At 41.4% G+C, this 23,815-nt stretch overlaps 1 protein-coding gene across 1 annotated transcript in view; it reads right to left on the reverse strand.

The window, feature by feature from the left end:
• LPAR1 (lysophosphatidic acid receptor 1) overlaps positions 1–23,461 on the reverse strand; it is a 135,670-nt gene extending 112,209 nt beyond the window's left edge. Inside the window, exon 1 of the mRNA XM_028108764.2 lies at positions 23,392–23,461. The gene's annotated coding sequence lies outside the window, so the exon portion shown is untranslated. The remainder of the gene's footprint in view (positions 1–23,391) is intronic.
• Between the last annotated feature and the right edge of the window lie 354 nt (positions 23,462–23,815).

Below are 23,815 nucleotides of genomic sequence, written 5' to 3' on the forward strand. Positions count from 1 at the left end.
AAAAAAAAATGCAACGTCCTGGATCCTTCCCAAGCTGCATGAATTAGAACCTCTGTGAGAGGGCCTGGGACTTTGAATTCTCAATATACTCTGGCAATTGTGACACAAAGGAACAGGGGAGCACCAGTGCCCTACCCCATGAATGCTATATTGCTGTTGCTTTACCACACACAATTCTCCCTCGCCCTCTCCCTCCATCTCCTGGCAGTCCACAAAGGCAGAAACGAAATGACCAGTACCATCTAACTTGGTTTCAATTGATGGATCAACTGGGATTCAAACCAAATAATGGTAATCACTTCTTTTAGTTCTGTCCAAGCTTGTCCCTAAAAAGAACAGTTATCTGGGATGTAGTACTAGGAGGAAGAGGAGAGGGGCCTGAATGTTAGATGGGGCTAAATTTGGGGAAACAGCCTAAAGCAATTATTCACGGTTGATCCTTGGAGGTAAGTGGTATAAAGCTGAGAAACAGTTCCATGTGGAGAAACCTGCCAAAAGAGGAGAGAAGGAAGGAAATCCCAAGCAACAGAGAAGGGGAATTCCTGTGACTATACAGGACACACCAGTTGGATTTGGCCTGTGGCTTTGTGAAGATTCTGTTGTTGCACTCTTAGAATGTTGTTGAGTTCTCCCGTATTCAAACGAAGCTCTATGCGATTTAGAAAACATTCTTCCCCAGGTAAGCAAACTCAAAATCAAAGTCTGTGTTTGCTGCAGCAAGAGCCAAAAATCCAAGAGTCACTTTTACATGCAGGGATGAGGATCAAAGTTATTTCTTCAAATATCAAGGAGAAATCCTAATCCTGAACACAAACTGTGCCCATCACAATTCTTTCTGTTGTTTTGGGTCCTAGTTTTTCAAAATACACTTTACATTCCCCTGCCAAATACAGATGCAAACTGCAGACAAAACATCCTACCACAAAACTAAATCTGAAAATGCCTAGGACCAACAAATCCACAATAAAGGGGGCTAAAATCCAAACCCAAAATGGTAAGTGTAATAACGATGATCCTTACCATGTGGTAAAAGATGAATCTAATTAATGTTACCTTAAAAAGAATTTCAGTAACTCCTCTCTTTCCTGTTATAATTGCCCATGATAGGCCTCAAAAGCCAGCAGTTTGGTGGAGACATTTTCTGACCAATGTACTTCTTCACCCTGAGTGAACTCTATGAACCAAGCAGTAGTGGATTCCATAATCTGTCAAACATTTACAGTTACAAGGGGATCAATAAAAATGCAATTGTCATACGGTTGCTTTCTAGATTGCTCCGATTCCAAAGTAACAAAGGAAAGGAAAAAAACAAGTAGTGACCCAAAAAATGACATTCTGTTAAATCAGGAGACTGGAAGGGACCTTAAAGATTATCTACTAAATCCCTCGGCCCTCCATTCCCTCTTCCAAACAACTCAGTCATCAAGCAAATCTTTATCAAGGGCAATTTCAACATATTCAAAAGTCTGACCTCTCTGCTTAGACCCCTCATTACTCAGAATCGCCCCGTGACACTTCAAAATCCCCCTTTCTAACTGGAACTGGACATTCATACAGCTGTTCTCACTCACATACAATATATCTGCCCTTAGATGTCAAGGCCCAGCTTCCTACCCCTCCATTTCTCCGGCTCATCAGCCCTGTCCAATCAAAATGCCACAGTCCACCCCCTGAGCTCTCCACACACCAGCCTGCTACCTCTCAGGCTCCTTTCTGCCCTTTAACACCCAATTCTTATTAATCTCCAAACTGCCTGTTCTGCTCCCATTCGCAGCCTCCAGGGGTCCCATGGAGAAAACTGAAGGACAAGATGAAGATGTATTCTAATCTCAGCAGAGCCCACAGCAACAGCCGTTAATGCTGTCACTTCTCTCTGCTCTCTTCCATTTCTCATGGTGTTTCTTCTAAGCCTTTAATCCTTTCAAAGAAGCTCCATAACTTTCACATCCATCATGGAGAAATCAGGAGGCATCAGGCAGGAACCCCCTTTAAGTTCTTCCCTTCCTCTTCTGCTCTCCCTACTGCCCATCACTTGAATAATCTGGGCCATTTTTTCACGTACCTTCTCTGGCTTACCCACCACACACAGCCTAGACCACGCCTCTTCAAACCTGGATGCACACTAGAATCACCAGGTAGCTTCCCTGTTAAGAGCTGAACTGTGTCCCCCAAAGATTAATATGTTGAAGTCCCAAACCCTAGTACCTCAAAATCTGCCCTTATTTAGACATGGGGTCCTCAAAGAGGTAATTAAGTTAAAAAGAGGTCATTAGGGTGCACCCTACTCCAATATGTCAAGTGTCTACAAGAAAAGGAAATTTGTACGTGTACACACGGAGGAAAGATGTGAAGATACAGGGAGAGGATCATCTACAAGCCAAGAAGAGATGCCTCAGAAGAAACCAACCCTCCAATACCTTGGTCTTGGGACTTCCAGGCTCCACAATTGTGAGAAAAATTGCATTGTTTAAGCCACCCAGTCTGTGGTATTTTGTTATGGCAGCCCTAGCAAACTCATACACTTCCCATGCCCTCCCTATTCTGACATCTCTATCTTGGTGAATGTTTGGTGATTCCATTATTACTCCTCATCCTCCTAAATATCTTTCACCTCTGCCTCCTTCCCTCCAAACCCACTATCACTGCCTTAATTCAGGCTCTCATTATCCCCCCTAGGATATTCCAGTCGCTTCCACCTCCCATTTCACTTGGCTGTGTGGAGACTCATCTTCCTGAGACAGAAATCTTCCAGGCCAATGCTGTTTCAAGCCCTTCCACAGTTCCCTACTGCCTCAAGTCAGACCTCCTGGAGAATAGCATACAGAGTCTTCCAACCCCTTCCTGCTTCAGCCATAACCTCCTTTGCTCATTAAGCTCCCTCACTTTGGATCCACCTAGAACTTCCCTAACACATAATGCTGATCCAGGCAACTGTCTGTACACATTCACTTGGCTCAAGGAGGGGAAGCCAAACTCTATGGCAAACACCTACATGATCCTTCCAGTCTCAGCCTCAGAATCACTTCTCAATGAAACCTTTTATGAACCTCCTCCCCACCCAGATTAATTACTACCTGTTCTTCACTGCCTCTGGAATTTATACATACTTCACATTACACCGTGACCATACTTTGGCAGGTGTCACCAATACAAATACCCACAGGACCAACCAGGTATCATAAATCAATGAAGTATCTAGCAAAAACACACCTTAAATGTGCATGATACAGAAACCATGCTTGCATTAAAACCGATCATAATGACTGCTTGCTGTCATACCTTTTAAAACCTTGCACTCAATAAAATGTAGAGGGAGCCAAGTTCATTTAGCCAAAGGCACACACACGTCAGGGCCTTAGTTTCTCTTCCTTCTACTTCTTGAGGGGAAAAAGCTACAGAACACGCCTGTGGGCATTTTCATAGCCTGACAACCTGTGGTTCATAGACTGATCCATGTTCACGCTATCCTCAATGGGACTGATGCTTAAAGCACACAGATACACACTTCGCCAATTACAAGGAAAGGATGCAGTCTTAAGTTGAACTCAACTGTTACTCAATTTTTACCAAAAATATTTTGGGAGAAATAACATACAGGCAGGATCTTGAAGGGTAGCGAGCCCACTGTTCCACAAGGAACATGGAAGGTCTATCCTTGGACACAACCAGCAAAGGGCTACTTGTCTGAACTATCTTGCTTTGACTTCCACAGAATTGCTCTTGTGAGATAAGCTTTGGCATTATGCCCTTGACCCATATTGAGCAACATTATTTTTTGAACTCCACTGTTATATTCATTATAAAGATTGTGCTTGGAGACATTGTTAATTATACTAACATATCTCATGTTTCAAGAACCATGAATAAAATCTTCTCTCCTCCCAGGGCCATGAACAGTTGTGCCCTCTCTTTAGTCCTGGTGCTCACAGGTGTCCGGATCGTACAGCTGATCGTGTCCCCTCTTCGTGTCAACTATTAGGAAGAAGAGTGAAATGTGAGGTCCTTTCCTAGTAACGTGGGTAGGACCCCTCAGGGGACTCTCCATCTTGATCTTTGCTTAAACTCACACTCTTTCTCTGCATTTCCTTCCTGTGCATATTAAACTTATTTTTCTTCAGGAGGGAAATGCACAACTAACACAGTATTTTCAGTTAGTTCCCACCTCTACAGTTGGTCAGTTTTTTAAAGACAAGGCCTCCCTCTCACTCATTTTATATCTCTAGAGTCTAATAAGCAATCATTTATTGTCAAATTGAATTACATCACATTTGATTCCTTCCAGTTACGAATGAAATGGTAAACTACTTCCTTCTTAAGAAAGGTAATTTAATTTCCTCAGAAGAATAAAAGTGGCCTCTGCCCTTAACACCAATGGCATCTAGAAGGCATCATGGGGACAAGTTTCAGGAAAACACAGTAAACAAGTACAGGTATAAATACTACATAACTTTTAGTTATTTGCTATCCATTTTTAGAATATTTGTTCCATTTGCTAGTAGTTAACCAGTTCTTTTGTAGAAACCTATTAACCAGGAATATTCCACAGTTGATACAGTGAATGCAGTTAAAACCAAAATATTTTATGGCATATTAAAATCCGTGCATTGAAGGGTACAGGACCAAGGGAAACCTCAAGAAGATGTTCTCTGTTAGAATATAAAACTGTGGGGGAGTGAAAATATCACCACAAAGGAGAGAAGTATATCCACTAGTGAGGTCAGATCAGTTCCACTCGGTATCATCCAGGGCTGATTATTATTAAAGCTTGTCGCTCTGATCATTTTCCAAGTTCTACAAATCCACGTTTACACAAATTTCAATCTTTAAATTTTCTGAAATTCAGCCGGTAGTAGTGTGAAGTGTTATCATTGTTTTGGAAAGCAATTTAATCATTTCTCATCACTAGTCATAAAAATCATCCCTACCTTTTGAGGCAGTTAAGACTGTAACTAGGAATCTACTCCAAAGAAATCATCTGAGGGGTGCCTGGGTGGCGTAGTCAGTTAAGCCTCCAACTCTTGGTTTGTGCTCAGGTCCAATCTCAGGGTCTTGAGAACAAGCCCCGCGTGGGGTTCCATGCTCAGCGCAGAGTCTGCTTCTCTCCCTCTTTCCCTCTGCCCCCCTCCCCTGTGCATGTGTGTGATCTCTCCCTAAAAAAATAAGTCTTAAAAAAAAGTGATCTGAAATGCAGAAAAAGCCTTGCACAAAAAGGTGTTCACTGAAGTGAGAGGTAGAGCTACTGCTAGAACTAAGGTCACCTTTAATTAGGATATACTATTAAGACAAAGGACAAGATATTCATTGTACCCAATAAGATTTTGACCCTATAAAATGTACCAAGAGATTAGAAGGAAATATCTCATAAAAAGTTGACAATTGCTATATCCAGGTGGTAACTGTAGCTAGTTTTTACCTTTATATATTTTTTGATATCTACAATGAACACATATTACTTGTGTAATTTACAAGTTTTTTTTTTTTTTAGAAAACCTTTTTTAATATACTTGGAAATCATATGATATTACTCTCAAATTAGTGATCCCACTCTTCATTAGTCTCAGAAAATAACATAAGAAGCCGTTGGGTGCAGTGTTTTTTAAAATAGCAAAGAAATGAGAAAACTAAATGTCCAAAAATAGGACAATGGTCAAATGAACACAGTTTAACAACTTAATCCAAATGGATTACTATTAGGCTATTAAAAAATATAATGATTCAGACCATACAGTCACATCTAACAGTAAATAGAAAATGGTCAGCAGAGGCACAAAAATAGACACATAGATTAACAGAATAAAATAGCCCACAAATGAACCCATGCTTATATGGTCAATGAATCTACAACAAAGGAGGCAAGAATGTACAATGGGGAAAAGACGGTCTCTTCAACAAATGGTATTGGGAAAACTGTACAGCTACATGCAAAAGAATGAAACTGGATCACTTTCTTACAGCATACAAAATAAAGACCTACATGTGAGACCTGAAACCATAAAGTTCCTAGAAGGAAACATGGGCAGTAATCTCTTTAACATCAGTCATAGAAACATTTTTCTAGCTATGTCTCCTGAGGCAGGGGAAACAAAAGCAAAATTAAACTATTGGGACTTCATCAAAATAAAAAAGCTTCTGCACAGCTAAGGAAACAATCAACAAAAGACAATCTACTGAATGGGAGAAGATATTTACAAACGACATATCTGATAAAGGGTTAGTATCCAAACTATATAAAGAACTTCTACAACTCAACACCAAAAAAACAAGTAATCCAATTTAAAAAATAGGCAGAAGATATGAAGAGACATTTTCCCAAAAAATAAAGATGGGCAACAGACACATGAAAAGATGCTCAACAGCACTCATCATCAGAGACATGCAAATCAAAAGTATAATGAAATACCACCTCATACTTGTCTGGATGGCTAAAATTGAGAACACAAGAAATAAGTGTTAGCGAGGCCTGGAGAAAAAGGAACCCTCACGCACTGTTGGTGGGAATGCAAATTGGTGCAGCCACTGTGGAAAACAGTATGACGTTCCTCAAAAAATTAAAAATAGAGCTACCTTATGATCCAGTAATTCTACTGGGCATTTACCCAAAGAAAACAAAAACACAAATTCAAAAAGATAGATGCATCCCTATGTTTATTGCAGCATTTATAATAGTCACAATATGGAAGCAACCCAAGTGTCCACACATAGATGAATGAAGATATGGTGTGTATACACACATACACACACACACACAAATGGAGTATCACTCAGCCACAAAAAAGAATGAAATCTTGCCATTTACAACAACATGGATCAATCTAGAGGGTATAATCCTAAGTGAAATAAGTCAGTAAGATGATCACATGATTTCACTATGTGGAATTTTAAAAAAACAAAACAAAGAGAAAAAAAACAGACTCTTGAATATAGAGAACTGTTGGTTGCCAGAGGGGAGGTAGATGGGTGGATGGGTGAAATCGGTGAAGGGGATTAAGAGTACACTTATTGTGATGAGCACTGAGTCATGTAGAGAATTGTTGAATCATTATATTGTATACCTGAAACTAATAAAACACTGTATGTTTATTATACTTGAATTTAAAAAAATTAACTTTTTTAAAAAAGAAAATGGTGAATAGAAACAAAAACACATTTGTTAACTCTAGGTAGAAGTAGACCATAAAATAGACCACAGTGGAAATAGGCCATAAAATTAACATGATTAAATGAAAAATATACTACATTAGGGAACTGCAAACATGAGTGGGTTTGTTTATTTAAATATTGCCATAATGCAGTGGTTTCATAATGTCTGGTTTCAGAAAAATTTTTAAGCATTTTAAAGAATATTCTAATCAGTGTTTTTAAATAAAAACACTTTTTAAAGGAGTTGAACAGTTTTAAATACCTTAAGATATGTTTACTGAAAAATTACTAGCTGAGTTATTCCACTATCAAAATGGGATGAAAAAGGAAAGGACCTAGATAAGTAAATGATTAGGTCAGTGCATTCTCCCTGTATTAGAATTAGCCCCAAATAGTCCACTAACCTCTGCCATAACACCAATGGGCACGCTTAAAACTTTTTTCCCAAAATTAATGGAATGTTAAGTATGTTTTACAGTTAACTATTACAGGAATAATATATTTAGACATGAAACCTGAGCTGATTCTTGCTACTAGAGAAGGTATTTAACAAGGTCCCTAATCCCTGAATCAGGTAAGAATTTGTGATTTGTGGTACTGCACTTTGAGTTGGCGAAATGCTTGAAGAGTTGCCAAGACTCCATTTCCCAAGGTCATGATGACAAAGTCCTGCTTGAGGGTTGACATTCCCTTGAACAAGCAGAGATGTTCAAGTGATGCTCCTAACTCTGAAGATAAAATTCCTCCAGGGAGTTTTAGATTTCTGTCTACACAACTTTTCTCGTAGAGCCATCCAGAATGCCTTTCCTTAGAACACTGGGCAGTGCATGAGAACACTCTGTGCCTCTTTCTAGCTTTGTCTGCCTAACTCCATAATTCCAAACCCTTCTGATTCACTTATTTCCAGTACTAGCCTTAAGCAATACCTGTGCCTATTACCTGCCTGGATTTATGCCCAACCTGGATCCCAAACACCAGCTACACGACCTGCCCCTGCCTTGTCCCACATCAGGAGCCCTGAGGTCCTGGCCAGGTTTCCATACAGTATCAGCTTAAAGAGATTATTCAACAGCAAATAAAGGAATATGAGCTGATGAATCAGCACCAAAACACACTAAATAAAATACCCACAGCTACCTGAACTTCTTCAATAAATATTATGAATGAGGAATTAGATAAAGCTCAAACAGAAAAAGCATGCATCTTGTCTTTTTTCAAGTATATTTTACTCAAAAATAAGAGCAAGTGAAATAAAATGCTAAGTAAAATAGTGACTTAAAATTTTGAAATTACCAAAAAATCTACTTTAATCAACTGATTTAACATGTAAGAAAAATGGAGTTGTCAAGTACTTTTCTTCTGTTCCACATAAGACCCATTCTTTATCAAATATTCCTTAAACTTGGAATAGTCATTAAAACTGAATTAGTCCTCCATGTGATTCCTTAGCCCTTAAGTCTCTTTGAAATAACATCACTCACTGTTCAAATGGTTTTTATAAAATGCGGATTATATATAACTTAGATACTGCACATTTCCCCCAAAGCAAATACTCAGAAAATAAACTGAATGAAGATTTTTCATCTTCACAGACTCTCAAAGGTTAAAAAAAAAAAAAAAAAAAAACTTCAAGTATGGGCAGTATGGGCAAACTGCAAACCAGGATGGTAAAGCCGAAAGGATCTGCCCAGGAAAGTCCTAATCTTTGCCCACCCGTCCACGGTGCCGAAAGAAGCACTAGATGTGTCATCCCATGAGCCTGGCCTTACAATACACATAAGGACGTAAATACCTGGAGTTCTCCCACATTTAGCTTGAGCCTGTCAGACTAAATTAGCTCAGTGTTCTTTGAACATTAAACAGCCAGAGCAAAGTTGAAAATAAAAAGTACAGAGTCACCGAATATAATGAGAATGATCAGTGCAAAGTGATTCTAAGTCCTCTCTTTTTATTTTTTTACTTGAGTACAGCGGACAATGTTACATGAGTTTCACGTGTACGACATAGTAATTCAACTTCTCTCTAGGTTCTGCTCTGCTCACAAGGGTAGCTACCATCGGGCACCACACAACGCTATTCCAGTATCATTGACTATATTCCCTATGCTGGACCTTTTATTGCCATGACTTACTCATTCCACAACTAGAAGCCCGTACCTCCCACCCACCCATCCCCTTTACTCACTTTGCCCATCCCCCCACCTCCCCCTCTCTGGCAACCATCAGTCTGTTCTCTGAATTTATAGGTCCGATTCTTTTGTTCATTTGTTTTTTAGATTCTGCTTCTGAGTGAAATCATATGGTACTTGTCTTTCTCAGTCTGACCAAGCCCTCTATTTTAAGACAAGGGCCCAAAGGCCTGGAAAGTGTGGGTACGATCAAAGGCCCACAGACAGTGGTGACAAAACTGGCACTTGACTCCTGATCTCGCATCTGTCTCATTTAGTTTCAAATTTACTTTATGAATTTCCAATTTAAAATATTTTTTTAAAAAAACTCTTCACCCAGGGGTGCCTGGGTGGCTCAGTTGGTTAAGCCACTGCCTTCAGCTCAGGTCATGATCCTGGAGTCCAGGGATCGAGTCCCACATCAGGCTCCCCGCCCAGCAGGGAGTCTGCTTCTCCCTCTGACCCTCCCCCATCTCCTGCTCTCTCATTCTCTCTCCCAAATAAATAAAATATTTAAAAAAAAAAAAACCTCTTCACACAGCCTTAGAAAAGGTGAGGGGAGAACCCTAAAAATCCTACTATGGCAAAATAAAAAAAAAAATCCTCACAGTAATAATTTCTAATTCCATGATTGGAAACAAACAAAAAAGCCACTGAGAAGCTATGAAACATCCACCCAATCACCTGGTCCTCACTTACCAAAACTTAATTTCCATGTTTTACTTTCTTCTGAGTTAGGCGTAGTTACTAAATTGGTAACAACACTGTATTTTTTTTAATCCAACCAAAACTGTGCTCACTTCGGCAGCACATATAATAATCCAACCAAAACTACATCTACATATCCAGGCAGAGCTTTATACAGTTCCTAAGGCAGAGCAAGCCACAAAATTGCTATAATATAAAACTGCTTCAAAACATATACATGCACCTACCTCCCAAAAATATCCTTTCTATTCCTACCTGAATTTTGTTAAGTGGGGGAAGGAAAGTCACAAATAGGAAGGCCCACTATGTATCACAAAAAATTGCCAACTCATCAGACCCAAAATTCCGCCTTCCATCCGTCATTCACTTCCAGTACTCTGTTTCGCTTCTATTACTCAATTCTTCCATGACTCTACAGTCCCATGTTCACACAAACCACCTCAGCCCTGCAGAGTTAACCCCTTCTCATTCTGCAGATCTAATCAAATGTCACTTCCCCAGGGAAATCCTGATTCACCCCAAAGTCAGATAAGGTTCTCCATTTAATCTGTTTTGAAACTCCCTGTTCTTCTTCCCTTCTAATACCCATATTTTGTAAGTATATATTTGAGTGATCATTTGGTCAATATCCCCCTTCCCACTGGACTCCATGCTTCATGCCTCCAGTGATAATGACTACTTTATGTACCACTCCATTCCCAGCTGCCAGCACAGGCACTGGTATTGTATGTAATAAAGACATGTTGAATAGTGAATGGCCCTAATTCCACATAGAACAGCACCACACCAAATCACTGTCTTCAAAATTTCTGAGTTATGACCAGCATTTTTTAATGAAAATGAACAGACCATAATAGAAAACACAGGAACAAAAAGTGTTATAGTTTTCTGTTTGTAGTTAAGCTGCATGAAACTTGTTTTATTCATGTATATAACCATTGCTAACCTTGGGGCATGGTCAAAAAAAAAAAAAAAACATGTTGAAAGCCACTAAACCAGATGTCCCAATACAACTCCTCCCAACTTCCCATTAAAACACTCAAGAACGTGCACAAAACTGCAAAGATCAGCAACAGTACTAGAAGGGGGCGGGGGGGCCAAAATCAAGCCATTATTTCCACTACACTCTTTGAAAGATGGATATGCAGCACATTCTTAGACCACATAAATCTGAAAGATGCACACTACATCTTTTGAACTTCAACAAGACAGATGCTCTGATGAATGTAGGAGAAGTCCTGAGTCTAACTCAGGAATGCAGAAGATGCCATTGGCCAGATAAATATGAAGAAATCCCCCAACTACACAGGAGATACCTTTCGAGCCAGCTAAAGCAGGGGGCCTCGTGGCCACAAGAGCTAATGAGGGTCAAAACAGACACATACAAAATATAGGGGCAGATTTTATCACAGAATAGAAAACAAAAGTCTGAAGTCTATACTTACAATTTTGGAGGTAAAACATATATAAATTTATGTATTAAATGTATAGTGGAAATTGGGAAGGGGAAGAAGGCAAGAATAATTAAGGCATACTAAATTCTTTGTTGTGCAGAGGAGTGGGATCAAAGTAATTTAGTTCTTTGACTTTGAGAACCAGAGAAACCCAGGTTTAGGAATGTATTTAGAAAACAGAGGCAATCACTTGTAAAACTGAAAACTAGACTTGACCACTTCAAAATACTATGGATGTACTGAACAAGGCACAGAAAGAGAAAATAAAGGCAGGAAGCATATTAGATTGACCCATACAAAACCTGCCATTTTTATAGGTCAAGAGCAACCAACTACCAACAATTTCACATGACTGAATCTATCAACAATGAAAATAGTAAAAGCTAACGCATTCAGTGTGCCAAACATTTTTAAACCATTAATTCAGGATTTGGTGTTTTTGTGTGTTGTTTCTTTACAAATAGAAATCTGTAGGCTTAAAGACATTATGTAATTTATGTAAGCCCATACGGCAAAATATTGGTGGAAAAAGGCAAGCCAGTACTTTTTACTCAAAGCTATGGTATCTTTCATAACAAAGAGAATACTTAAGGGTAAGAATTAGGTTCAAACATGTGGGTTGAAACAATAAACGTAAAAGCCATACGTTTCCTTTAAGAGGTATGCTGAAACAAAATCCAACTAACTATTAATAGGCGGGGCCCCTGGGTGGCTCAGTTAAGCGGCTGCCTTTGGCTCAGGTCATCATCTCAGGGCCCTGGGATCAAGCCCTGCATCGGGCTCCCTGCTCAGCGGGGAGCCTGCTTCTCCCTCTCTCTCTGCTGCTCCCCCTGCTTGTGCTCCCTCTCTGTCAAATAAATAAAATCCTTAAAATAAATAAATAAATGTTTATAGGCAACAAAATATAAAATAAAAGGACACCGAAAGTTTAAAGTCACAAAGCATGAGTGAAGTCTTTTCAGACAAAGACAAAAAAGCAGACTGGCAATATTAATCTCAGGAAAAAAGTAGGGTGTGGTTCCAAATGCACAGAGGATTATTTTACATTAATAAACACACAATAAAGGCCCAACAGGAATCTTTAATATTATGCTGACACATAGAAAGTGCTATAAAGAAACTGACAAAAGCCCATTTGTAGACAGAGACTGAAGGACCATTATCAGTCTATGACAGAACCAGGACAGAGAAAATGTGAATAATATTATAGTGGCTGAATTAATAAACCTAACTGTACTTGTCACACAGAGAAAATCCTGCTCTTTTCAAGCAACACAACACAAAACCCGCAATTGACCAGAAAGACAAACTGTACAAACCTCACTTAGTTACCATGATAAAGGAAGTTTATGCAAAAGATTACATGTGTGCGATAAAGCAATAATCAGCCACATCATAGAGAACCACCAATAGCATTCCCGATGAAGTCAGGTATTAACAAGAATGTTTACTTTGCCTGTATTGTTTTACATTTTCACAGCATTTTTCTTGCACAAAACAGAATTTAAGCTAGGTCCATTAAAATCATTGCTACTTTTAGATCGAAAATTCCTTCTCCCTCAATGACTAGCAAAATGAGCAAAAATAATTCAAAATTATTGGAATGAAGTACTATATATCAAAAATGCCAAAGCTGATCAACCTCCACCCTCACACAATTTCATCATTTAAAACAAATGACCTAATTTCAACTCAAGAAGTAAGGCCCAGACTTTTGATTTTCCTCATCATTTTCCCCAAATTACCCCTTCCTTTTCTGTATCAAGGTCTCATTTCCTCTTCCATCCTCCCAGTTTCACTGAACTAATTCAACTCATCTTTCCAGCCTCAGATGGAAAGATTTATACTCCTCAGTATAAATACCGCTTTCTCCAAAAAATTCTTCCCACCCTCCCAAAGCTGGTCTCCCTACTCCACTCTTCCAGGACACCCTGCTTTTCTCAGTCATTCCAATCACACTGTGAGTTACTTGTTCAAGGCTGCTTCCTTCCCTAGATTGTAAATCCCAAGCACTCAAGACCACAGGTTATGCATTATAACACGCTCAGTATACTACTTTTTAATTCATAAAATGTCCTTTCAAAAGACTTTTTCTTCAGAAAAATCTGAGTTCTACTATGTGCAAGGGACTATATACTAAGCATGGGGAAAAGAGCAGTAACTAAGAAAAATTTAAAAAACCACTTTCCTTCGTTTAAGAAGTCAAAAAAAGTCAAAAAACAATACGGTGGAGGGGAAAAAAAAAAAATCAGGCATGTCGGATAAACGGGAAAGGTCATACAATTTTAAATGTAGTCATTAGGGCAGGCTGCACTAACAAAGTGGCATTTGAATGGAGACCTGAAAATGGAAAGAGAGCAAACATATGGATACCAGGGAACAGAGAACTCCAGGCAGAAGCCACAGTCCATGGCAAAGGCCTGGGAACCACAGTCCACTGTGCAGATAAGCTCACCCATGGAGACTTTTCAGAGCAAGGCTGGAGCTCTGGGAACACCAGCACCAAAAGATGGCAGAGAAGCATACACCCTTAAAATAAAGAGAAAAGAAGCAAGCGGAGATGGGAAATAATTCAACATTGTGACTACCATGTTGTCACTGAAAATTAAAAATGGAAGATTTTAATGGCAGGTATACTTAAGACACAACACAAAATGCTACTGACTATTCAGGAAGATCAAATATTTGAAAAACTCCAAGAAATGATACCAAAATGGAATGAGGAAGTTATTCTTGAAGGGCAGCACTATGGCTGCGTCTCCTATACTTTCCAAATTCTAAAGTGAGCACGTACTGTTTTTATTATCAAATGGAAAAGAGTGTAATTTTAAAGAATCATAATGGCCTCGGGCGCCTGGGTGGCTCAGTTGGTTAAGCGACTGCCTTCGGCTCAGGTCATGATCCTGGAGTCCCGGGATCGAGTCCCACATCGGGCTCCCTGCTCAGCGGGGAGTCTGCTTCTCCCTCTAACCCTCTTCCCTCTCGTGCTCTCTGTCTCTCACTCTCTCAATAAATCAAATCTTCAAAAAAAAAAAAGAATCATAATGGCCTAGAGAGAAAACGACTAAGAACAGATTTATCCCTGTTCTAGCTCACATGCAGGAAGCCATGCCAATGTAATTATACAAAATGGAAATATACAATTAGAAAAAAAAATTTTTTTTAACCAAGTAAACAGGGAAGTTATACTGTATCCTACTTTTACCTTCATCAGGCAATGGAAGCTTGCATGTACTAGATCAGATTTTATAAATCCCCACAACAAACCTGTTGGGGTTCCTACATCTGGTCTTTATGCTAATGGGGTTTCCAGAGTTTTGCTAAGTTTCTCAGCTTGTCTTTTATTGTAGCAATGACAGTAATAGGACTTTCACTGCTGTTAGTCCTGCAGTAAATTAAAACTGTATTTTGCAACTCCTCTCAGCCCCCAAACCACCACTAGTCTTCTAATTAGTTTCAGAATTGTCTTTTCGTTTGCCGGAATGGATTGTTTCGGGAGCTTTTATGCACCCAAAGGAATATCAAGCTGGAACTCCATCCTCTTTGTATCATCCCAGGACCACCTCATCAAGAGAAGCCATCGTGGGCGCTCAATGTGTGACAGCCTATAAGACTATTTCAGTCACCTGCTAGAAAGAAAAACAGCCTGAAGAATCAAAATACATCTTGTCCTTGTTAAAACACCAAGTATATTGAGGGTGAGGGTCCCTTTCACAATGTGTATGTACATCAAATCATCACATTTTACACTAAATACCTTAACCGTTTTATTTGTCAATTATACTTCAATAAAGCTGGAGGGGAATTTTTTTTATATCTTCATATTTAAAAAAAACAAGTATATACCACTCTTCTCACTCTAAAAGTGCTCTTCAGCTTATCCTGTAAATTTCACTGGTATTGACTCTGATATATAATAATTACTCCCCAATACTGCCAAGCTCTGACCTCTCAGCCAAGCTTCAAACTCAAATTCCAGCCACCAGCTGAAAATTTCTGCCTAAAACCAACATGCCTCACTGGAAGAATTCTTATACTGTCATGTCCCATCTGCTAATGGCATCGACATGCCCTTTTCTTTGTTTGGTCCCCAATGGCTTTGCCCCCTTCTGTTGGCACTGCAAGACTGACCTGAAGCATTACCTAACTCTGCCACAAACCCTAACCTGTCACTCACACGCAGTGCCTGCGCCTTCTACACTTCCATGTGGAATGAGCCTCTCAGCCAAACTGTGCACAGAGGCCAGAATCCTGCTGCAAATCCTTCCTCACCTCCAAGGCAGAGTTACTCTCTCCATCCTCAGATGTTGAGATGGCACTCTGTTTAAAATATTTATCATTGTCTGGGCGCCTGGGTGGCTCAGATGGTTAAGCGTCTGCCTTCGGCTCAGGTCATGATCCCAGGGTCCTGGGATCGAGTCCTGCATCGGGCTCCCTGCTCAGCGGGAGGCCTGCTTCTCCCTCTCCCACTCCCCCTGCTTGTGTTCCTTCTCTCACTGTGTCTCTCTCTGTCAAATAAATAAAATCTTAAAAAAAAAATATTTATCATTGTCTGCCCGATCTCAGGCATTTATTTCCACGGCTTTCCATGTTTATGAGCTACTTGAGAGCAGCGACCATACTTTCTTGGTGGCTTTATTATTATTATTATTTTTATTTTAGTGTCCTGAGCCAAGCATAAAGACTTCACCACAGAAGTGCTCCAAGATTTCGGCCACATGAAACTGAACTGACTGGGTCTCAGAGAAAGTGACAAGGGAACCAGATTCTGCCAAATTTGGAAGTCAGTTATCCTGCCCTAGCCTTTGAACTTTTAGGTCTCCGTGTCTACTCCAAGGACAGCAAGCAGTTCTGTATGGAACTACAATAAATACTGAGTACAGAATGAATGCCTCACTTTCTGGACAGGACAAGAACCCTTCTTCCAACAAATCACAGCCCAAGATGGCAAAGCGGCCCCTTCACAAAAGGCAATTCTGTTTCAGCCGTGAGTCTCCCTTAGCGAGAGCCCTCCACCTTACTGTCTGATTACCGCCTTGGAAGAGGGCTCCTCACTTAAAACTCGCACCATGAAACCTGCCTGGAATAAGGAACTCCACCTATCTTTTCTGTTGGAGAGCTCGACGGGCCTACCCCAGACGCCTTGTTTTCCACCTAACAAAAGGTTCACAGATGCCAAACACGGGCTCCGAAAGGCCCCTCCTCCCCTCACCCGAGACCCAGATGAAGCACAGTCCTTGTGAGAATAACATTCTCTGCAATGATATTTGTTGTCTCCGTTGTCACACAGCTGGAAATAGTTTTCTTGTTCCCTGTTCATAACAGCCAGACATTCATCTCTCTCTGATAGAAACGTCACTGAGTAATACCATACTGCACCGATTCAAGAAGTCCCATTTATATGTGTGTGTGGAGGTCTGTTTCTGAAGATTCACATGCTCCTGAGACTTCAAAGGTCTGAGCCACGGTGGCAGCCTTCCTAACAGACTCTCTAGAACAGAGGCAGGAGCGAGTGTGTGCACACAGACACACATACACACAGGTCCTTGGGTATCTATAAACAGACCTGCACGCACACATGTAAATATCTACACACACAAACAAGTTTGTAGATCTGTAGAAAAGTACAAGTATGGAAGGCTATGTAACAAATTGCTGACAAAGGAGCTACATCACATGCTTAAGGTTAAAGGGGCTGAAGGAGGTTATTACATTTACCTTAGACACCTCCATATTGTTTGAATCATTACAAAATCCACATCTTTTTATAAATGAATGCAGCTACCTTCTTCTGGTTAGAACACTTTCTACTGTGTTCATTCCCCAGTGATCTAAACAAGATAAGTAAACTACATCAACAGCAAAGTACAGAGATAGTGTGGCCTCAAAATAACTCTGACTCCCCAATGAACACTAGATTTGGATTATTCTAGTAAATCATAAACTGAATATAGAAACTCAAACACAGGTTGGGTCAAAATTAAGAATATCCAAAATGAGGGCACCTGGGTGGCTCAGTGGGTTAAGTGTCTGCCTTTGGCTCAGGTCATGATCTCAGGGTCCTGGGATAGAGCCCCGTGTCAGGCTCCCTACTCAGCGGGGAGTCCGCTTCTGCCTCTGCCCTCCCCCCTGCTCATACTCTCTCTCAAATAAAATCCCTCAAAAACATAAAAGTATCGAAATTGAGATGGAAGCAAGCCAAGGTTACAGGTAAGACAGCTACATCTGTCTCTAGATTTGACACAAACAGGTAAATCTTGGGAAAACATTTCAAGTTTATCAAATGACAATGAGAATACCAGGCTCTGTCTCCTTCTCCTGTTTATGAGGGAAAGGCTAACTTACCTGAAGCCACTGAGACTCAAATGGAAGAATAATTCAATAAGCATGCTCCATATTTTGAAGCATTTCAAAAGAACTTCCATTAAAATAATATGATAGAAGGGGCGCCTGGGTGGCTCTGTCATTAAGCGTCTGCCTTCGGCTCAGGTCATGATCCCAGGGTCCTGGGATTGAGCCCTGCATCGGGCTCCCTGCTCCGCAGGAAGCCTGCTTCTCCCTCTCCCACTCCCCCTGCTTGTGTTCCTGCTCTCACTATCTCTCTCTCTGTCAAACAGATAAAAAAAAATCTTTAAAAAAAATATGATAGGAGAACTCCTTGAAAAGATGAAAAAACATCTTGTTTTCTGTTTCCCAGTATACGGTAAGTGTGCAACAAATATCTATAGACCATTGAACAAATGAAAGATTAAATTAAGGAACAAGTAAATGAAAACTAGAATTAGCAAGCAGATAATGTCAGGTCTTATTCCCATTTTACAGATGTAAAAAGAGAGAAATATTGACTTACCCAAATACAAAGCCTTTTGATTCCCTCTATCTTGATCCCTTTTTTCTTTTAGGTTCCTTGATTTATCTCCTAGGGTCCTTCCAAATCCTAACCCTTCAGCAGTCTTCCCTGATCCTGACCACCACCACACCTCTGAAGGTCAGGTGTTCCTGCTCGGGGCTCCCGTACTAACACAGGCTCATCTCGCTCACCTCGCTCATCACACTTGCTACACTGAATCACTTTGTTACACTAACCTGTTAACATGTCTGTACCTCCTGGAGGGTAGCAGTCCTGCCTGGACTCCTAGCACAGTGCTTATTATACAGCAGGCAGTCACTTGAGTGCTGCTAGGGTTGAAGAGAACTTGTCTCCTCTGCCCCTGAATCATTTCTCCTTCCAAAGAGCCAGGAATATCCTTCTGTTAGGGCAGAATTTCAGAGTGAAGGCAGCTTAGAGATTGGTCAAGGAGAAACAAACACAGAGAAAGAAAACTGAGGATAGATTTACACGAAATCGAATCTAGTCCACGGTTTTGATACTTAAGAAAATGGATAAAGGGAAACTTGCTACAAAGAAATGGTTCACAGTAGCACTCTCTCCAGTAGTTAAGTCCTAAACCTTCATAAGCATAGGCACCTCTGATGGCTATAATGAACAAAATTCACTTTAATGGTTTCAACCTGGGAAATCTCACCCCCCCAAAGAGACCCATGACCAGGTGTTATGGGTCAAATTATCTTTTTTAGAGAAAGAGGCTGGTTTTGAAATTCTTTTATCTCCATATTAAACACAACAAACACAGCCTGATCTAGCTCATTCAGGCTTATACATGTTTGTTTCAGCACTGGACTAAAGAGTCTGCCCTGTCCTTTCTAGCACTTTTTCAAAACAGTACTGTAAAAATAAAAAAAATTATAACCTAGATCCATGCACACAGTACAGCAGTCCTCTTTCATTTCTGAAAGAAACTTGAATTTTACATGAACTTCAAGGTTAAAGTTTCTATAGCACCGATCAGATGACAGGAGCTAACATCAAAGTATTAGGACAATCTTCTTTGCCCCATCTCCATAAGTCAGTAATAACAACGCTACTGTGAAATCATACCAACCTGCAGGAAAAAATGTCAGCGCATTTAAATAAAATCACAATCACCACCACCCTCTCTTACTTCCCTCCCTAAAAACCAAAGACACAAAAAAAGTATCCTTCTAAGAAACAGAGTATACTAACCCTGGGCTCCTTCAAATTAACTAATTAAACATGCCAAACCCAAGTTCCCTTGCAAAAGAGAAAACTGGTGGGAGGATCCTTCATTCGAATTGTATTCAGAAGAGAGTAAAAAGCCCCTGACCTAATCTTTTATTAAGGCTCCTGGGTAGCCCAACATCCCCAGATTCAAGGCAATTAGAAGCCTTAGCCCGACCAGCTCCACCTGTGACATACAGCTGAAAAGCCGTCCACTCCCACCTGTGACACGGAGGTACTGTGTTAAGAGAAGAAACCGACAGAGCGGCCAAATGCCTCTCTCTCAGATGGACCCCAGAGAGATTCTTCCTATCTGAGAGGTTATAAACTAGACACCTTAGCTCTAGAGATTTAGGGAGGAAAAAAAAGCAGATGATCAGAAAGGAGGTTCTTAAAGAAGTAGTCATCTACACCATTAAGCTACTTCTATTGGAATTACAATTAAAGGATTTTCAGAGTTGGGTCAGCCCTCACTGCGGTACCCAAAGTAGTGCTCTCTCCCCAACCTCCTCCCTGGATCATTTCCTCCTCCCCTTTACAAGGGCATTAGCCCCATTTCAAAACTAATAATAATTCTTTCTCTTCTGTACGACAAATATTCAATCGCTGTGGTTAAATACTATGTATAAGATAAACAGGGTCAAGAATGCTGGTTGCCATCAGTCATGTTTAAATTAGCATTAACTCACAGGCCCTTCCCTAAACAAAACAAAAGGCTTTCTTGGTCAGCTCTGTGCCTGAGGAGTGATTTTAACTCACAGGCTCAAAAGGCCTCACAAGCATCATTAATTTCTGCTCAATGAAATTTCTCAAAAGACCATTATCAGTTTGGGAGGACTGTGGAGGAGGAAACTATGTATCATTTATTCTATCATTTTTATATAATCTGGATGAGCTGGTAGCAGTGCCCTAACATTCACTGGCCAAGAGTTACAAGGAAATGTAAAGGAATCAAAGCTCGGTCCTTTCACACATTTCACCCCTCATGATGCCCCAGTAGGCACTACCATTGTCTTCCAGCATTGTGGGGGTTAATACTTAGCCCTTCCCAACCCCACGTAGCACAACTTCTTATAAAATAACATCCCAGGTCCCCCCTAATTTACCGCCTGGTCCCCTTCCAGGCTTCATTACCCCAGACTCCAACTACATCTTCATTCTCCACCATTCATCTTTTAAGAGATGCAACATTTTCACCCTTCAAGGCCCTTCTGTGAAGTCTTCCCCAGAGTCAAAGTTCATTTTCCATTCCCGAGCATGCCAAGGGTTCTTGGATTCTACAGCTGACACCTAGTTACGCCATCCAGCTACTATGTATTGAAGTTAGCTGCACGTTTTCCCTCTGCACTGCCGCTCTTTTTAGTGTCTTTGTGTCTGCCTCTGTAGGAGGAATTCAGTAATTGCTTATTCAATTACAATTTTCTCCTTTTCTCCCAACCTTCTAAGACATCCATAATAGTTCTCGACGAGATATCTAAGTAATAACACAATAGGGATTTGGGGGGGAGGGGGTAACATGATATGTAAAAACAAGAAACCAAGTAGTATAAGGCTGAGTTAACAAGGCCAGAGCAAACTTTGAGACTTTAAACCAAAAGCTATGTTCCCAGTTTTATTACATCCACACTTCACTTTTTAAAATAAATCATGTTCCTCAAGTGTGTATGCATATGGGTACCAAAAAAACTAAAGGAAGACCAGCCACACATGGGTACCAAAAAAACTAAAGGAAGGCCAGCCACACATTAAGCACAGATATTAAAATCTTGACCTCAAACTAAATTTGAAGTCTTGTTATTTGCTGAACACTTGGAGCTTCCCAGTGAAAATGATAGTGTATTCTGCCCAGATTGCAACTTTCCTTACTAAGCATTTGAAATAAGATTCTTGGCCCTAAAAATCACTAACTTCAGGCTGAGTGTCATTATGTATCAAAAAGACTTAGCAAGTAAGAGTTTTACTTTCTTTGAATTTCCCAGTCTAATAGAACCAATTCAGTAAAGCCTTGAAAAATCTATGGTATAATTTTTTTTAATGAAATTTGTTTGGTAAATATTAGCTTCAAACAAAAATAGAAGTTTCCAAACACAAGCTGTTGAAAGGGCTGCCCTTCCCATCTCTGTATTTTTCCCCATCATTTACAGGGATACTGAGATCCTCTCAGTGCCCACAGCACTGGGCAGCTGCTGAGCCTGAGAGACACTGATACAAATGGGAAGTTGGTCAGGTCCCACAACAGAGGTTACCCCCACTCCACATCACTTTTAAGGCTAAACAAGTTCACTCACTGTAATAGAATAATGGAAGATTAAGGGGGTGTGGGGGAGTATTATTGATGCCTTTGTGGAGGAGGAAAGAAAAAAGAGAGGAAAATCAACCCCCAGGTCAAGGTTCTTCCTCTACACCCCCCCCCCCCCCCCCCCCCCCGGTCCAGGCATCTCCTACTGCACTTTTTTTTTTTTTCTACCTTTGACCCTCTTGCCCTCTCACTTCCCTTCTGGAATAACCCGTTCACGCTTTACTCTCTTCCTACTATTCTACCATGGGATAACCAACCGCTAGGTTCTAAGTACTTGGGGGAGCTGGAAAGAACAGCAAAGATCATTAAATCCATCCATTTTCCAGACGAGTACCTCGAGATGAAGAACAAGCTGACCTGACTGGCTAAGGTAGGCACCGCTAGGGGACGTGGTGAGCATACGGACTCACATTATGACAGCCCACTCTTCATTCTGCCCCTGCCTTCCCCCTACGCTACCTCTTTCTCTTACTTAGCTTCTTTATCCTCAAATTAAACGGTGTCAAGTAAAACACGGCCTTAACATACTTACAGTGCTAATCGTTATTCACAGTTTTGCATTTGAGGCAAATTTGCTCACTCCTACCAGATTTAGAGAACCAAGAACAGAAACAACTAGATGGTAGAGTGACGCGCGCGCGTGTGTGTGTGTGTGTGTGTGTATGCAATTTAGTTCGGTCCAAACAGTCATAACTCCAGTATACACCCTTTTCCCTTGGGGCTTACTCTTCTATTTGACAAGCGAATCTCTTCTTAGGAGAACTTAGAAGGTTTCCCAGTGCAGTCTCCCTTTAACCAGAATCGCAGGCTTTGAATCACAGACCACTGGCTTCACAGTTATGCTCACGCTGGACAAACAACACTTATGCAAATAAGTGAAAAACAAGGACTGTTAGAGCCTAAAGGAATAGAGGATTTTATCCTAATAACTGCAGTTACAGGTTTCCGATATTCAGGTTTGCAAATATGCACCTATTCCAATGGGAATCGGTGAAACTTTAACAAGCGGAGCCCTCGCTGAAAACCCACATTTACGAAAAATCCAGAGATTTCAACAAACAAGAAAAGAAAGAGAAGTAGCGACAGAGAGCAACAATCTCAGGCCCCAGACCGAAGGCAGCAACAAGTCCTGGATGCCGTCATCCCTTACAAATCAAAGGCCAAATGGCAGCAAAGAAAAAACAAGAATAAAATTTAAATCCATTCATAACAAACTAGTCCTACACAAACCAAACGAGCCTGTCGGTTTCAAAACTACCAACTCTAAGCCAGGTCCCTCCCTTGCCTTCAATTTCCCAGTTACTTGCTGAGCGTGTTTGTTAGGCGGCTGCACAGAAAACTAAGTTGAAAGTCCGCAGCTCGGGAGAGACTAAGGAGTCGTCCGTGAGAAGCAAGTGGTGCGGGAGCTCCGCGCTGCGGGGCGCGGGGAACCCTGGCGTTCCACGTCCACCCGGACCCGGCTTTGGGGTAATTTCGAGCCCCCCCACCCCCTGCAAGCCTTCTCGCGCTCCCACCCAGACCCAGGTAACCCGAGGCCACGTACGTGTCACTTGGGCGGGTCCGGGCCGCAGACGCCGCACAAAGCGCCGGCCCCGGGGCGCACTGACCTGGCCGGGGGACCGAAGGGCCGGCGGCCCAGGCGGCTGCGGCAACTTCCCTCCCGGGGCTCGGTCAACTGGTTGGCTGCGGAGGCCAGGAGAGCCTCGCCTCCTGCAGGCCAGCTCGCAAGCGCGCACGCCCACCCACAGCCGACACAGGCAAGCGCGCGCGCGCACACACTTACACTCGCTCGCACAGCCACAAAGCCTGTCTGCCCCGGGACAGTGCGAGCCGAGCGCGCCGTGCTGCGGCGCAGGCGACGCGGCAGCCGCTGGCTCAGCGCCCAGGGGGCGCCGTCCCCCCGCCCCGCGCCCGCCCCTTTACCTGCGCCCGCCGCTGCCCTCCGGCTGGCCTCCCGCAGCGCGCTC

The sequence above is a fragment of the Eumetopias jubatus genome, unplaced genomic scaffold (genome assembly GCF_037043125.1).
Source record: "Eumetopias jubatus isolate StellerSeaLion01/CBP00866 unplaced genomic scaffold, mEumJub1_p1.0 scaffold_15, whole genome shotgun sequence".
Taxonomy (NCBI): domain Eukaryota; kingdom Metazoa; phylum Chordata; class Mammalia; order Carnivora; family Otariidae; genus Eumetopias; species Eumetopias jubatus.